This window comes from Apaloderma vittatum, unplaced genomic scaffold (genome assembly GCF_000703405.1).
Source record: "Apaloderma vittatum isolate BGI_N311 unplaced genomic scaffold, ASM70340v1 scaffold4737, whole genome shotgun sequence".
NCBI lineage: Eukaryota > Metazoa > Chordata > Aves > Trogoniformes > Trogonidae > Apaloderma > Apaloderma vittatum.
The window spans coordinates 106,188-121,396 of NW_009724400.1; the positions used below are offsets into that span (position 1 = coordinate 106,188).

Below are 15,209 nucleotides of genomic sequence, written 5' to 3' on the forward strand. Positions count from 1 at the left end.
GCAGAAGGTCTTTTGGCTTAAGCTTCTCAAATCTGGCTCTTTCCTCCTGGATGAGTAACAGCTCCTCTCCATCCTTGATTCTGAAAATAGTACAGAGAGAAATAGATGAAGGGGGCAGGGAGTCACACTGTTTGACAGTTCTGTCTTCTGCCATCTTTGCCGTGATTTGTCTAAAATAACTCAGCTCTGTGAGTAAGAGGAAGGGAACATTTTTCCCAAGCTGTACCTGGACACGTTTGAATCCCAGATGCACACTGGCTGGAGGATTGACTAACCTCCTTTAAGGTGACGCATTAAAACGCTCTGTAAAGACATTTTCTGCCTCCAGTGGTATGTCAAGGAGTAGCAGAGGGTCCAGAGTTACTGTTGTCAGCAGAGTAGTCATTTCAGTAGTTCTTTGAAAGAGAAGATATAAATTCTCTCTTCCTTTGAAGGAAACAAACCCAGCAACTTGTAACTGATTTTTCTGAGGGATGCCTTGAGTTTGAATATGGAGAAAGGCTGTGATGAGGGTGCCTGGCAAGTTTGCAGGCACCCTTTTCTTGTCACAGTGAGATGATATCCTTTTTGAAGATGTTTCTGTGATGCAAAAGAGGCCGTAGAAGAAGAATAAATGTATCCCAGATCAACATTTATTACCTTAATTGAAAGAACAAAACCATGGGCTTTCACATCTGGTGGAGAAGGACATGTAGGTAAAAATATAGATGCAGAAATACCTAGAAATGAGCTCTGTGCTGCATATTTACGTTGGCCAAGATGTGTTCCTTGATACTCTTCTCAGCATCAACAAAACTGCTCAAGCTTAAGACGGAGAAATCTCCCTGGAGGTGAAAATTCACCTGTGCTTCTCTTGGACCTCTTTCAGCTAGTCAGGTCCAAGGAAACAGGTGTCATCTGAGCGGTAAGTAGTGTAGCGGTAATTCAGAGGAAATCTGTTTCTTCACATACGAAAGAGCGTGGGGCCAAGGTGCTGCAGCTCTTGCTAGCCTAAGTCTTTATATGGTCTGTAAAAAGTCTTTTTTAAAATGGCATGTTTTAAAACATGAAGAATATCATGTCTTTATTTTATTTTAGAAGTCAGTTCCTGTGATGAAAGTACCTCTGTATTCTCCCCTCTGAACGATGGGAGAAGCAGCTCAGTTGTCTGCTGGGAGTTCAGTGCCCACAAAGAGGATTATCTTTTTATGCCTAGAAATCTTAGAATACTTGCATTTGGAAGAGATGGCATTTGGGCAAAAAATTTCAAGCTGCCTTGTGTCATATTCGATCAACCTTTCTGATATGCGTCTTTCTCAAAAATGCCGTGGTTATTTTATTTCTGCAAGTGTTACAGAATTTAAAGCTTAAAGTACTGGAAACAAGTCATGACTATGTTACAGAGAGCTCAGGTGATACAGAGCCAATGGCCACTGCAGGCAATGGGGAGGAAAAATGTGATTTGTTCCCAGTGTTGTGCAGAGAACAGCTGGAACCAGGCATTTATTTAATTTCTTTTTTATTTTGGTGCATGAAATGAGGTCACAAATTCTGAAGCACCATGTTATACTGGGACCTAAAGCTAAAGTTTTGAAAATAGGGGAAGGCAAAGACTAACAATGTTCCCTTTTTCCCTCCCCAGAGCTTTTGCAAATAAACAAAGAAGAGACATTAGGGACAGCGTCTTTATGCATTTTCGCTGGTGTTTGATTTCACAGGCACCTGCAGTTGAATTTCTCTGCTTTGAAAATAAGCGAACAAACAAAACTAAGTATAGAAGAATGGCCGTATGCATTTTAGAAATGCAGAGCTCTGCAGTGGCAGGAGCTTTTAGTCCCTATTAATAACTTTCCATTACAAACCCCGGGCATTATTTTTGCCATTACTGCAGCTGTTCGAAGTTAAACTCAGTGAGTAGTTACTTGACTATTATCTAAGCAATATGTAGCTACTGGGGTGGAAGTTTACCTGGGTGCTCCGTACGGATCTCCGTGTCACTTTGCTTCAGGACTCTCTCATTTCCTGCAGTTAATGGCTGATACTTTTACTGTGTTATAGCCTTGTGCTCTTGTGGAGAGTAAGTAGTGTAGTAACCTGAGGGTTGTTTATGTTTTTAGATTTGTTTGTATTTGAGCATAAATAAATTACATCAGGCTGGTAAATGGAGGTGAAGAGTTGTATGCCCAAGGTTTTGGAGAATCCAGTTAAAGTGCTATATAGAAACATCCTAGTATATTTATCTCCATTTGTAGAGCTATTTCATTTTATTGAAGAATGAAACAGTGCTGGTTTACTCTTTCACAAGTTGTTAAATAGTGCTGTGGTGTTTGGCGGTTTTGTATTGTTTACATCTGAAATAATTCCTTTGTAAGATATTATTTTCTTTGCAGTACTGTGAACTGGGCTGAGACATGTCAACCCACATCAGCCAGCCTCTCTGAGCAGAAGTTCATCACTGTTGTGCTCATTGCTGTTTCAGGTCTGCACCTGCAGCCCTACAGGTGTAGTGAGGGGTGGTGGAAGCTGGGGGAGGTGACAGGTTCCTTCTCTTCCTCTTCTGCTCACACTTCCCCATGTCCCTTATCTCTGCAACAAAAATTCAAATGATAGGTAAAAGTTTTTTTAAAAAGCATTGCTGTGGGTCTGTTCGTCGGAACGAACAGACGGTGTATCTCATTTTTTTATTGAATTGTTCAAGCAGCAGATGAAGATTGAGGCCTCATTACGTTGTCATGTCCGTTTATTATTCTTTCAACTTCCTTTGCTTAATTAATGCAATTTCCTTGACAATAATTCTTAACCAAAATTTGATTCTGCAAGTGAAGTTAGTCAAAAGCCATGGCAAAACAGAAAACCTCATCTCTGACTAACTAGTCAGCATGATTAGTCATCTCTTAAACCTGGAAGCACAGGCACAAATCCAGGGTGTGCGTGCACGGCTCAGGCCCAAAGATGGTGTGTCAGGTCGAGTCACCCAGTTACTGCGACAGCAGAGCAGCACAATCTTCGGCCTCAGCTGCACCTGCACTCTGCACCAGCCTCCAGGGGTTCTCCTCGCTCCTTTCCCAAATGAGAAATGCAGGTGTGCTTCCCCTAAACGTGCTGTGGCTAACATGGCTTGGAGAGGCTCAGAGGTTAAGGCCTTCAAAAAAAATTTGAACTATAGCTAAAGTTCTTAGCAGAGTCAAGTGGTTGTCTGAACAGCTCTTTTTTAAATCTCAGAAATCCTTTTGTTAACCCGTAGCTTAGAGCACAAGATCAATGACCTTATCGTACATCCTCATGAGGAGCAATTTCATGGCAGTCTGGGTAAGCCACCTGATTGTGCCACCTGGGATGCTCCGGCTTTGCACAGTAGGGAATATTGATTATACTTCAGCTAGTCAAGAGCAGTGGAAGAAATTGGAAACGGATCAGGGCTTTGATTCCTGGCTGCCTAACAAGAAAGCTTTGTTCTGCTTGCTCGCGTGCTCCCGCTCTCCCAAAGGTAGCCTCTTGCAAGTTGCTGCCTGTGCTATGTTCTCCACTTCGGGCTCGCTTCTTTTCCCACCATCGACAGAGGAACAATTTATTATCAGACTGTTAATTTAGAGGACTTTGCAATCTACCTGACCTGTCAGAAATGAGAAAGAAAATAACTTGCCATCTTGTCACCACTGCATTGCTTTCAAATTTTAAGTAGTCCTGAAAACACGAAGTGTGATTTCTTTCTTCATGAGGTAGAAATGCGAAGGGGCTCTTGTGCTGAAAGGAGCTGCAGTTTGGTGCCTGCAGAGTATAGGCTCTGTAAATTGTCGGTAAACAGTTTTCTTCATTACAGCAGCTCACCGGCACCATCATACTCACGTAGATCTGTACCGAAACAATCCTCTTGCTTTTTATAGCGGCAGAAAGCTCAGAAGCAAATTTGGCCCTCATTTGTCTTATAACACAAAGTGAAACTTAGGTTTGTGTTGTAATGAACTTCCTCTAAGAGTCCTTAATTTGTTTTTTCCTTTTCTAAGCATAGCATCAAGCAGGGCGTGTTCCTTTCTGGAGAAGAAGGACATGTGGTAAGAAGGCAGCGTCTTGCCTGGGACAGCTTGTGTTTCCGAGCAGAGCGCTGTGATGAGGGTGTTGCTTGGTGGTGATTCTGTAGCCCAGGCGAGGTCATTTTTGCAACGTGTTTTTTTGCTCTGTCCTGGAACGCAACAGAGCCATCTTCTCCAGCCGTTGCAACAAACGCCAGCACTTCAGGACTTGATGACGACATGCCTGGTCAGGGCTGGGGTGTGAAGGGGAAGGAAACGCTGCCTGGACTTGGTAACCCTTGAAAACCTCCAACTCTTGCTCACCGACAGCAGAGGACCTGTAGCTTAAAGCCAAAGGGTCCATCATGGACATAGCACTGATTGCTGAGGTGAATTGGGAGGGTGGGTGGGTGGTTGTGGGCTGTGCCAGAGTCCCATCTTGCGTTCTGCTCGCTCTCATCAGCCTCTCTCCATCAGGCAGCTTCTCCTCCAGAAGCAGGCTGAGGGGCTAATGGCTGAAGCAAGCGGGAAATGAGCAGCACATTTATAGATCCAGTGCTGGGCTGAGAGCTCCCGAAGGGGCCTGTTGGGAGCCCTGGCTCCCCTGGGAACAGCAAAGAGTCCCTCTTTATTTTCCTTCCATCTTTCTTTATTGTCGCATCCACAAAGTGTCAGTAACAGTAATGTCTTGCAGAAGGACTTTGTCGCAAGCAGTGTTTACAGGCGCCCTGTTTAAACAAGGGAGGTATTTACCTATAGGCCTTGTGGATTTTCAGCCTTTGATCCATCGTACAGGATGTATATAACGCGAGGTTATATACAGCCATGGGAATTTGAGGGCAGAGGAGAGATGGAAGAAACTGAGAAATGCTTTCGAGTCCCTCATGTAAGGGATTTCACGTATCCTTACTGATGAGGGCATCTTCACCTGTCATAAGGTTATATGGGTCTGGGTTTTGTATTTGTTTCCTTTTTGCTGCTTTTATGATACAAAGGGAATTGTAAGGGTTAGCAAGAGGATAAAGATGTCTGTGCTCTGGGAGGCTTCTCGGAAACATCAGTAATGATGGCTTTTAACTTCTTAATGTGCCTTACACTGCACTAATGGACCTACAGCAGCATTTTTTTCAGAAGGCAAATTTGTTGACATCAGAGAACGAGACTTGGCTGCTACTGGAGTGTAAACATAGAGTGGACTGAACTGTAGCACAGTATTGAGCATTTATTTTTGTGACCTTGTCCACATAGGAAGTAATTACAATGTAATTAAATTCTGAAAGTCTGGAAACCATGAGAGTTGACAGAGAGTGGCATTTTAAGAGAAATAAGTATGTGTTTTAATACATCATCATCATCATCATAGAATGGCCTAGGCTGGAAGAGACTTTAGAGATCATTTAATCCAGGCTCTCTGTCGACGCCTCTCAACTAGATCAGGCAACACATGGGGACCGAACAGGGATCGAACCCATGACCTTGGTGTTATCAGCACCACGCTCTGACCGACTGAGCTAACCAGCCCCCTTTTCTCTTTTACACTGCGTAGCATTGCTGGTGCTATTTGCTCTTCCTGCTTCCCTTTTCCCACTCTTAGCACAGGATCAGAACACAGATTCAGGCTTGTCTGTGCCTTCACTTACTAAATCTCTTCTCCCTGATAACTTCCACATTTGTGATCTCCCCTGGCTCTACTTCTGTGCTCAGTCCATGTCGCTGCTGAGCAGCTGCCCCATCTCTCCATCCCACAGAGGGAAGAAAGCGCTTTTGTGCTCACGCCTCGGTAACTTGCTTTTCTGCCTGTGCTGCTGGAGCTGAAGATACCAGGGCAAGGGAGCCGGCAGCCCGTCTGTGTCACACTGAGCCCTCAGCCCCGCAGATGCCAGTGAGCCAGCTTCAGCAGGCGATGCACACAGATGCTAGCCCCGTAAGCAACACCACTTCCCTGTAAAATGGGGCTAAGCACTGGAAAACGTATGCTGGCTGGTCATGACTAATTTTTAAATAAAATCCTGTGTGATGGAGAGCAATGGGAGCCAATTGCTGTATGTCTGGGAACAAGTTCATTGGTATTAATACAGTAGTGATGTTTAATCTCCTGGGAGAGATTAAATCCTGGGCTGCACACCTGCAAGGACTCGTTTAGGAAAGGTGGAGCACAAAAATCCTTTTGAGTTTTGATACAGTCTGTGGTTCTTGTGACCCAAACCAAGACTATATATTCCTTCAGTCATTCATTTTGCTTGAGCTCAGGGAGCACTAGCAGTTTCACCGGGTGCTTGACTTTTCCAGATACCCCAGAGATGAATATATCACAGCAGCTCCGTGAAGCAAGATTTTATCATCTCCGGTTTGGAGGAGGAGAATTTGAGGCAGACAGTGGAGCTGTGTGTTCAGGCACAGCTACCTCTGGCCATGCAAAAAGGAGAAGTGTCAAGGTATTTTAGGTCACTGTACTTCTCCAGCAACAGGATCACGTTGTTCTTAATTAACTATTGTAGCCTATCGATTGTTTTCTTGTGCATGTGTGCATGTACCAGAAATACTTCAGGACAGTCAGTTCTCTCTCTGGTACTTTCCTCTGAGACTCCATTACACCTTTGATAGATTCACTTAGTAGGCTCATTAAGGAAATGGAGGGCACCTCGCGAAGTCTTTGCCACATCACTGAGCTTAAGTTGCCATCCTTCCAACCCCAGGCAAATAGGACAACAAAGCATTGCCAAAGGCGTCTCTGTGTGCTCCTCCCAAGGACTCAGAAATCATTCTGAAAATTATAAGGACTGAGAACAGCCAGCCTACTCGATAATATGTTATTTACTGCCTGCAGAACTGGTGAAGGCTTGTATACACTCCACCTCAGTCGCAGGGATGAGTAAGTGCTCTGTTGGAGCACTAAGGAGGACAAAATACAGGTGCTCCAGGCAGATCTGGTTCACACGTAGGCCCCCAGATAGGTCTTACTGTGCTTCTGAAGTGCCACACAAATATAAGGTGTTCTGTATATAAAGAGAAAAATAAGTTATCACTGCTCTGTGTGTGCAAGAAGCAGGTAAAGGGGCCGCTGTGTTTTCCTTTCCCTCCTCCAATTTAATGCCTGGACAAGCTACTTAGTGTCTCTCCTGACCTGACCACTGTCCTGCACCACCCTTCCGATGGGTCGTGTGCCATACGGGTCCCTGGTGGTCTCTTGCTGCCAGGGACCAGCTTCACACCCATTTAGCAGTGGAAAACAATTAACTGGTACAGTCTGGCCTCAGCTTAAGTGACCCAGAAAAATTTTTCATTCAAAACTCTCGCCTAAGTCTTCCATGAAATGTGTACACATGTTGTTCTTGCTGTTCTCATTACTCAGTTCCCTCTAATAGCTGCTGTCTCTGTAATGATTCTCCGTGTCCATGCAGGGTTGTTCCAGAAGGCTGGAGAAGCAGTATAATTGACAGGAATTACTGGGTGAGAGCAAGTAGATCTGTGCTGTTGAGATTCAGTTACTCCAAGGATTCACAAGCACCCAATTCCTTAAGTAAATGCAGAGATGGCCTTGAGATAACCAAGACCTGAGATGATGGGGATGATTAGATAACTCTGCAACTGGAAGCATAGTGTATAGTCAACTGGCCCTAATATAGCAAGGGTAGTCTGATATGATTAGGTTTGAGCTATTTAAGATCGTTAATAAGTAATTAACCCATGAAGTGACTGTAACGGACATAATTTTAATCAAGATTGAATTATTGACTTGCTGGGCGTGTGCTTTGGAATTTATCAGTATCCAAGCAGAACAAAGCCCCTCGGCCACCACATTAATTAAAGATCCTCTGTGCTCAGGAAAGATGCCCCAAATATCAGATTCACCAGTTAATGCTTTTCTCATTGCTGCCACTCAGAGGCCACCTCCCCAGCTTTACATTCAATTTGTCTTTTGCTGAAAAACAGCTAATTTCATGCTATTTCAGCCCTGCAGCAGCCAGCCTGTTGCTAAGCAACCTCCAAAATACCAAAGGGGCCACGGTCTAGCTGCTTTTCTGCAGCCCACCCTTATTCTTATTTATTTACTTATACGTGTTATTTATTTATATAGCTAAACAGATTTCTTCCATAACGTGGAAGCAGAGCCATAAGCCTCTGAGCTGCAGCAGGGTGCCTTTACTTGCGTGGCTGTTTGTCTTCTCTCCAACACCATCCTCTACCCTGTTTTTACTGGTGTTCCTGTTCTTCAGCTGAGCAAACTCCTCATGATATTTGTGGAGCTGGAGTGGCATCCAGGAGTGCTCTGAAAGTATATTTTCAAGGCGTAGTTGGCCACAGACTGCTGTACCCGATGCGAGATAGCAGCTGGGAATCTGTTCCCAGCAGTCCTTGATGGAAGAAAAAAGGGCCAGAACAAAGACGGCTTTAAGCCATTTTTCTGCTTACTTGGTTTCTGTCTGCTTTGACTTCAGCTGTGTCCGCATTCCAGGCTTCTTGTAACCAAACTTGATCTGCAAGGAGTGAAAAGACGGTTATCCCTCACCTGCCCAGCAATGCTGGGAAAAGCCCTGCGGTTGAGGCCGTTCTGCAGGAAGAACTGCATTTTTGTGGGGTGGGGTTGGGATCCCGGCCAGGGCACTGATTCGCATTCAGTTGTACCAGCTAGAGGAGCAGGTTGCTGGTGGAGTACTTGGTGTGTAGATCAGCTGGCAGAGGGTTCGCAGGGGCTGCAGTTGGGTGGAGGAGGGTAACAAAAAAGTAACGAAGCTGTTTTGGTCCCATTTGATCTAGACCTGCTCCCCATATAGGGGAAGGTGGAGTTGGTTTGTGTTGTCCAGAGAACGTCCTTGCCAAGCAAAAGATCAGGACCACTGACGTGAATTGCTGTTCACAGCGAGGAGAGCGTTCAGTGGGCGTCCTGGAGCAGAACCTGACTGTGCTCCCGTGGTCATGTTGGTCATGTCACATCGGTGGTAGACTTTGGTGGTGACTTTGATGGAAGAACCACCACGCTCTTCAGTGAAGGCTTCAGAAGCAATTCGTCTGCTCTCACAAGCCGCCCTACTTTGCACCTTTATTCCAGCACAGTAGTGTAGCTGGAGAAAGAGGCGGGTGAATCCTGTAGAGATAGATGTGAAATAATCAGGTACCAAGCTGGTTTTCCCCCGTTTTCCTTTCATGTGTTTCTCCTTTTTGCTTCAGCAAGCAGTGGTAACGTTCATGAGCCGAATCTCTGGACTCTACTTTTTCCACAGCTGTTGCCTTTTGGTCTTCTCCTTACAGCCTTTTGTGGCTACTGACTGGCAGCTGCATTGTCTCTGGCTGTTGTGCTTTCCATCACAGACTTCTTTTTGATAGAAAATTCATTTTTCTGCTTCGATGATCCATCCGTTACCTGACCCTCTTTGCAGAAGAACAAAGCCAAGCTCATGAATGCTTGTTTTTGTACACGTAGTCCTGCAGAGCAGGAGTTGTGCACAAGGCCAAATGTAATTTTTTTTCCATCAAAGTGAGATGAGGAAGGTAATGTTTTAAGTCCAAATTGACTTTTCCCCGTATTTGCTTTAAGCATTCAATTATGCATTTGGAAAACTAACCTATTTCTGAGAGTAGTTTGGCATGCTCATTCTGTATTCTGGTTTCTTCAAAATGAACTCTTGGTCTTTCTGTCATTTCTGACATGTCTGTCGCTGGATGTCCACTTTTTCTGTACATCCAGAGGAGTGCTGACTGTATAACTGACCTGCGGCTCTGTATGTTTTTTTAAATATGGTTGAGATTCCACAAGCCCAGCTCTGCTATTTCTGTCAGCGTGTACGTTGTGGTGCTGTTCTTCACACGGAGCTCAGAAACGTGCGAGATGCTCAGGCAGGTATTTAAGTTATGTCAGTTATTTGCTCAGCTGGGTTGTGAACAAAACACAGGAGATGTAGAGCCAGCTCAAATGCCCAGCGATAACTTTTTACTTCCCTGAGACGTTGTTTTAGGGAGCGGGAGATGATGGTTAACACCTTGAATTACACCCAGAAGCGGGCAAGTGTCTAGCGTGGGTGCGGATCTCTGTGTTTCTTGTGGCTTTTCCCACCTGATGTGCTCAGCTTTTGCTCTTTGAACTCGGAGAGCTCAGGCAGAACATCAGGTGGTCTGCAGCGATGAGAAGGGACAAAGAATACCTGAGCTGATACAGGCATGGCAGGAGGCACAGGCCCTTCGGCTACATCTGCTCGCTGGTTTGTGCTGCTGCTTCTCGTTCTGTCTTCAGCGGTGGTGTGCCCAGCCAGCCATCTAAACCCTGGGAGATCCGAGAAGAGCACAAGAATGCAAACAATACTGATGAAAGGAGCACAGGTCCTGCATTCCTAATAGAAAAATAAAAAAATAAGTGAGACTGCAAATAGAGTATTGCCCACCAAAATAATAACCTGAATGGTTTGCAGCATGCAGCTGACAGCAGGTGGCCGAAAGCACCAAGACGCCACATGTAGACAGCAATATGGCTTTGCTTTTTCACATTTTATTATGAGTCAGCTCATTTTTCTTCATTTTCAGATCCGCATCTTGTTTACACCACTGGATTAAATGGTGCAGTTCACAATTGTTGTAGGCGAAAGAACAAACCCTTAGGGCTTATTCTTGCAGTCTCCAAATGAGTGAACAAATGCAGATGCTGATTTCCCCCTTGTTAATTTGAACTGTAAACACCGAGTTGAAATTTGATAGAAGGTACCCTTTCCGAATACTGATGGCTGGTAGAAACTGCTGCCTTGTCATTCGTAACTGACATCAAAACTGAGAGAAGCAGAAAAATGGCATCTCTTTCTTTTTCATGCATATGAACCAAACTTTCCCGTTCTTTAGCGTTTTTTACCATTTTGCCTGGGGGGGGTCACTTTTCAAACAGTGAAAATAATGATACTGATCATATAAAAAGTGACTTGGAAATACTTTGTGGAATTTTATGGTGGTAGAAATAGCTTTTTAAAAACTTCTTCTGACGAATCATCCTAAATTTTATTGCATCCGCTTGTTTTTCTTTGTTTGCTGCTGTGGTTTTGGTGGGTTTTTTCTTCAAAACAAGCAAAAATTGGCTCTCATTCATTCCGTGCACTTCTCCTGCATTCCTTGTAGAAGAAATTTTGCATCAGTGCTTCCCATACATAAAAGGCACATTAAAGAATCAAGAGCAGATTAGATGTTACAGCTCAATTCTCTCTCAATGTAGCCCCATGTTTGAAGCACTGGTAGGGAGGAAGCTTCCGAAGGAGCAGGACCCTTGCACAAATACTGACCTCAGCTTGAGCGATACGTTGTGCCCAGCCTGAGCACATGGGTATGAGGAGAAAATGTTCTCTTGCCCTGTGGACATCTCTGCTAAGCTGGACCCGTTTTTAATTTATTTATTTTTTTATTAGGGAGTGTCTCATTTCTTTCAGTTGCATAGATACAATAATAGTAATAATACAAGACTTAAAGTCCAGAGTTTTAAGTAAAAGACAAACTTTAAATCAGACAAATGGAGAGGGTAGAAGAGTTTATAGAAATGTCTCTGGTTTCTGAGGAAATACCCTCATCACATAGAGAGCTCTTTAATAACTTGTTGAAGAACCTGCTTTCTCTCCCCCTCCATACATACCGTTTGTGCTCTTAAAATAAGCTTATTAACAGTCAAATCAAGACAGGTTAATCTTTAAATCATATGTAAATACAGAAGCTTTTCTCATTGTGATATATTGAAGCATTAAACACACATGCAGATTTTCACAGTAGGAGACCAGATCAGCACAGTTAAGTGCTGAAATAGTTTGTCTCCCAAATCATCTTCTGAGAATTTCCCTTTCACTGTACTGTGTGATGATGAATAGGGACTTAGCAGCAAAGGATTATGTGAAGCTTGGATTAGTGGATGCTGCTGGTAGTCTCATAGGGCTGATCAGCTTGGATGGTCCTGCGCTTCTCTGCTCCTCTGGAGCTGACCTGTGCCAGTTCCAGGGGAATTTGTCCACGACAGTACTGACACTTGGCTGCCTTCTGTCTTTACAGCAAACAGATCTCCTGTCAAATGCTCTCTGTTAGATTGCTGTTAATCATCTTACGTATAAATATGTACTAGCAAGTGCTATTTTCTGGACTTCTTGGCTGCATTTAGTCCTTTGACCTCTAAGTTAATGCTTTCTTTTTAACTCTAGCATTGTGGCACATGCTGCTCTCCTGGAGAGTATCAGTAGTTTGCACTTTTAATGTATAATGCATGAAATAATCTTATTCGGAGTCTTGAAGCATGCCTCAGTCTAGACTGTGTCTCACAGTCAAACTGTCTGACTTGTATACCTCAGTCACTGAGATACTTGGACTGGTCTGTCTGGTTTAGGCCAGTTCAGCTGACACCGAGTGCCATTTCCTCCTCTCCCGCATAATTTCAGTCTTCATTACTCTTTATCTCGTCTTCCAAACAATTATACTGCAGATTGATTTTTTTTGTTTGGGAATATGTCATCACTTTTGTACTATTTACATGTTGAAGTGTCTCACCTTCCCTGTGAGGCTTCTGTCAGAGGGTCCACCTGGAAGATGTGGCCACAGACCTTCCCGGGCCTTTGCCGTGGTGCTGCAGCGTTGCCAGCGCAGCAGCCACCACTGATGACGGCACAGCAGAGCATGTTATGGTGTGTTTGTGCCTGGCCAGCTCCAGTGGTTTGGATGGACATGAGATGTGCTGTGGGTCCTGCCTTTTTCTTTCTTCTGCTTCCTTACAAGAATTCCTTGTAGTGCTTGGCTCTCCAGCCTTTCGTTCCTTCTCCTTTTCTTTCTAAAGCTAAAGGTCAGGTGCAAAGTGACCGTCAGTAAAGATACTAAGCTCGGAGATGCCGTAGGGCACTTCAGACAGGCCATTCAGGTGAACAGGTCATCGTGTTCTCCCTGTGCGGCACGGCTGGTTCGTAAGACACTTAACAGGGCTCTGCGGAACCCTTGGCAGTCATCATCATCAAAACAGCAGTAACACCACTTACAGTTTTTCATTTTTCGTTCATTTCACCTGTATTAATCTTCCTCTGGGAACTAGATAAGGACTTTTAACTCCTCTTTGGGGAGGAAAAGAAAAATACGGAGACACATATCTACCTTCAGAAAGAAGGTCAAGTGTGGATTTAGAATGAGAAGCCCTGAGTCCTGGGCCCCAGTGTGAGTCTCTTCATGTGACAGATGTCACTATTCAGTGGGCCACTTCATGTCAATTAATCTCTGTTGCTTGCTGATCGTATGCTGTAACTGAAAAGCCAGTAGACCATGGGTGAAGGTGGTGATGCAAGATATGTACTTGCTGTGTGACTGTGGTTTGTATGAAGCATGAACCAGCTCTGTGACTCTAATGAAGCTTTTGCTGGATAAAATTGGGCTCTGTTTGCGTTAGCTCACAGGGTACTTGGGTGTGTCCTGGGTTTGAGCTAAAACCCAGTCCTATGTAGTGATTTTTACTTTTCAGTTCAGTGTCTTCTAAAAGGCTGCACTTTCTGAAGTTCGCCGCATGTTTTTGCAGACGGTGTGTGCTACTGGCAGTGATAACGCCTGATGTTACAGTCACTGCCTGGCACTGGGATGCAGACAGGCTCTTGCTTATACTTATTCCTGTAGTGCCCAAGGCCACGGCTGGCTCTGTGTGCCACGCTGGGGGTGCCGGGTAGTAAAGAGGGGTCACAAGGAAGTAAAAGGTGGCACCTCTGGGGGGGTAACAGACAGGACAGGTGACCAACGAGAGTATTCCATCCCATATATGTCCTATTTAGTATAAACTGAGGGATCACGAGAGTTTCATCCCTTTTCTGCAATGGCTGGGGTCCAGGGAGGACTCCACCGCTCTCCTGCTTTCGCTCCGCATCCTGAGTTCCCGAATCCAGCTCCCTGTATCCAGCTCCCGCTGCCGCTGAGCCTGGGGCTGCCCCAGTGCCTCCTGCTCTGCAGCACCAGTGGGGATTGATATTGGGGGAGGGAGTCGGGTTTGATATTGGGGTATTATCTGTAGTTGTATATAGTTCTTTACTTTTATCATTCCACTATTATTTTCTATTATTATTGTTTCGTTAAAGCAGTTGTAGTTTTTTTTCCCCCTCTAACCCGAAGTCTCTCTGCTTCATTCCCTTTTCCTTCCCATTTTGGCGGGGGGGAAGAGGGGGTTAGAGAGTGTCTGTCCGTGTTAGAGGCCGGCCCAGCCCTAACCCACGACAGGGCGGAACCCCTGAACTGAGCTATACTGAAACCAGGCCAGAAAGCCATATAAATAATTCTAAGTGTAAAGCGTTCCTATACAACTGCTATGCTAATTTTCTTGAAAAATATGCTTGACCTCATTTTTTATCTTTTTTACAATACTAGTTAGAGTGATAAATGTGAGCAGCTTAAAATTTGTTTCACAGCTGGTGTTGGGTTGGGACCCAGGGAATGTGTATCAGAGATACTTACAGTGGTGAACAGACTTGTTTCTGTTCGTTTGACTCGGAGGGTGTCAGTTCAGGAGCCACGGCCGTGGCTCAGGGGCAGGTCTAGGAAGCTCTCTGGTCCTGAGCTGTGGCTGCCTCCTGCAGTTGTGGTGTTGAGTTGTTTGTGGGTGTCTGCTGTCACTGGACTGGGAGGAGATTGCAAATAGGTCACCAGAGAGAAGGGGTGAAACATGAAAGAGGTGGCGGAAGCCGGCTGCTTTCCAGGAATTGAAGTCAGTTTAGGAATTCCTGCCTGTTCCTTCTGCATGGTTGCTGTACAGATGTCTGCGGTGCAAGCCAGCATGGCCCCACACAGTGCATTCTGGCTGTCTGTGTGGTGTGGAGCTCACCAGTGGCACCCCTTGCATTTACAAAGACAAAAAAAAAAAATAGAAGGGAAAAATATCCCCTGTTTTGCTAGAATAAGAAGATGGGAGAGGAAGAAATACACTCAGCACTGTTTTAAACCTTGGTCAGTTATATGAGGTTCTGCATACAATGTATGCCCCGAATATGCTGTTTTTTCCAACAGCCAAAGACCAGGATTTCCGAGATCTTTCAGTAAGGTTCAATATGTCTTTTACTTGGAAGCAGTAATGGCCCAGGGGTGCCTGGCTCTTTTCTTGTTCCGATTTGGAGAGATTGGGAGAGAGAACTGGGTATTTCCTGCGACAGTCATTTAAATCTGCGATGAAGCACTGAATACATTTGTAGATATTCCTCCTGCTTTTGCGGTAACTTTCCTGTTTGTGCTTTCCCGTCAGTCTAGAGGCGAGCGGGG

The 15,209-nt window shown here is 44.7% G+C and overlaps 1 protein-coding gene across 1 annotated transcript in view; it reads left to right on the top strand.

The window, feature by feature from the left end:
* Positions 1-15,209, top strand: part of RABGAP1L (RAB GTPase activating protein 1-like) — a 65,236-nt gene that overhangs the window by 13,673 nt on the left and 36,354 nt on the right. The gene's annotated exons all lie outside the window — the stretch shown is intronic.